Below are 2606 nucleotides of genomic sequence, written 5' to 3' on the forward strand. Positions count from 1 at the left end.
CATGAAAACTTGCTCTCTAGTTCTCAATCAGAGCAAACATCGGTCCACAGAAAACCCAGCTGGGTGCTAAAGAGCTTTCCTGTTGGCTTTGACAGCGAAAGTTGGAAATCTGTAGAGATACAAGCCATAGGCAGAGGCAATCGCTTGGGGCCCAGGGCATAAACAATATCCTATATGCCATTATGCACTTTGGGTGCCAAAGCTTGGGGGTGCCTGGATTTAATGGGCGCTGGAGTTTGATCAGTGCTTGGAGCATTAAGGTGCCAGACACCAAATTTAGCAAAGTGCTAAAATACAGGCCAAACCAGTTTTCCCATTCAGGAGATCACCTGGGAGAAGGACCATTCAGGAGAACAAAGGGAAGAGGGGGGAAACCCAGTAAAGGGATGGAGGCCCACTGAGAGATAGTTGACTTCAGGATTGCAGTGGTGAAACAACAACAACAACAACAACAACAACAACAACAACAACAACAACATAATATTTATATCCCGCCCTCCCCAGTCGAAGCCGGGCTCAGAGCGGCTAACAACAATAAAAGTAACACAGCATTCTAAAATCAATTCATTCTAAAATCAATTCAAAATCAAATTAATGGCAACCATTGGGCTAGAGTTCTGTGAGGATCACCAAAGGATCACCAAAGGTCAAACTGTGCCTTGGCCAAAGGCCTGGCGGAACAGCTCTGTCTAGCAGGCCCTGCGGAAAGATGTCAAATCCCGCAGGACCCTGGTCTCTTGGGACAGAGCGTTCCACCAGATTGAGGTCACAGCCGAAAAAGCCCTGGCTCTAGTTGAGGCCAGCCTAACCTCCCTGTGGCCCGGGACCTCCAAGAAGTTTTTGTTTGAAGATTGTATGGTCCTCCGTGGGACATACCAGGAGAGGCGGGCCCGTAGGTACAAGGGTTCTAGGCCGTATAGGGCTTTAAAGGTTAAAACCAGCCCCCTAAACCTGATCCTGTACTCCACCGGGAGCCAGTGCAGCTGGTATAGCACCGGGTGAATGTGATCCTGTGGTGAGGACCCCATAAGCACTTGAGTTTAGGATTTCCGTGGTGATGGTGATGTGGCCTTGGGGGGAAAAGAGGCCACTCTGCTAAATGAAACAAGTAAGGACCCACTTGGAGTGCTGTGCTTTAAGTCCCTCCTTTCATAGAATCATAGAATCATAGAGTTGGAAGAGACCACAAGGGCCATCGAGTCCAACCCCCTGCCAAGCAGGAAACACCATCAGAGCACTCCTGACATATGGTTGTCAAGCCTCTGCTTAAAGACCTCCAAAGTAGGAGACTCCACCACACTCCTTGGCAGCAAATTCCACTGTCAAACAGCTCTTACTGTCAGGAAGTTCTTCCTAATGTTTAGGTGGAATCTTCTTTCTTGTAGTTTGGATCCATTGCTCCGTGTCCGCTTCTCTGGAGCAGCAGAAAACAACCTTTCTCCCTCCTCTATGTCAGTGTTTCCCAACCTTTTTTGGGCAAAGGCACACTTGTTTCATGAAAAAAATCTCGAGGCACACCACCATTACAGCCCCGTGACGTCAGCGTGCAGCGTCACGCCGGGAGGGACATGAATTGCTAGCAAACTACATAATCACCTCCTTGAGGGCTGGCTCATCTTCTCCGAAGGCAGAACCCCATTAATTAACAGGACAGACTCACACCATAGCCAAGACGAGGGGGGAAAACCTCAGTCATGCACAGTCATGCACATGTGGGGGCTAAATGAGGACGAAGACCGGGCAGAGAGCAGGGTTCAAATCACCCCACCTGGCCAGGACAATCCCTGGGTGCTCCCTTGGGCCACTCGCCTGACCCACCTCGCAGGGCTGTTGTTGCGAGGATAACACGGGGAGAACCACGCGCGCCCCTGGGAGCTCCTTGGAGGAGAAAGCGGGCGATGAATGCAATGCACGAAATATATGAGAGGCGAGCAGGTTTTGCAGGTGAGGGGCCCCCGCCAGCCTCCGCTTCCAACACCCGGCGCAACGACGCCGAAGTTTCCCCCCGGGCTCGGCTTGGGGAGCAGCGCTGCTCCCCCCCGGCTCCCCTTCGCCCTCCCGGCTCTCTCTGCTGCCCACTGAGGACCCCCCTCACCTGCCAAGTCCGGAGCGCCGGTGGAAGTTGCATGCATGCATGCAGGGCGCCGCGTTGCCATTGCATTGCACTGCACTCCATGCAAAGCCTGCACGCATGCATTGCCTTGCACGCCCGCCAAGGGGTCTCCCCGCGGTCCGATGCGTCCCCTCCGGCGCGGATGCAGCATTGCAAAAATAACACCCCCCCGACGCAGCCCTACCTGGGGGGCAGCCTCCGCCGCTCCGCCTCCGCGGGGATCCCCGGGTTCCATCCTGCCGCCCAATCTCCGCAGGGGCGCAGGCAGGCTGTGCGGGGTCTGCGCGGAAGAGCCCCTGCCCGCCCGGCCGCCGCCGCTGCGCTCATTCCATGGCCGGGAGAAGAGCGCTTCAAACAAAACGCCCGGCCCGCCAGGCCACGCTGGGAAACGTAGTTTGCGCACCCCGCGCGGGAGCGGAGCCCAAGGGCGAGGGGACTACGGATCCTGGCAGCCCCCGCACCCGGGACGGAGGGGGAGAGGCCGGGTGCAGGG

This window comes from Podarcis vaucheri, assembly GCF_965113315.1.
Source record: "Podarcis vaucheri genome assembly, chromosome: 9".
NCBI classification, from domain to species: Eukaryota; Metazoa; Chordata; class Lepidosauria; order Squamata; family Lacertidae; genus Podarcis; species Podarcis vaucheri.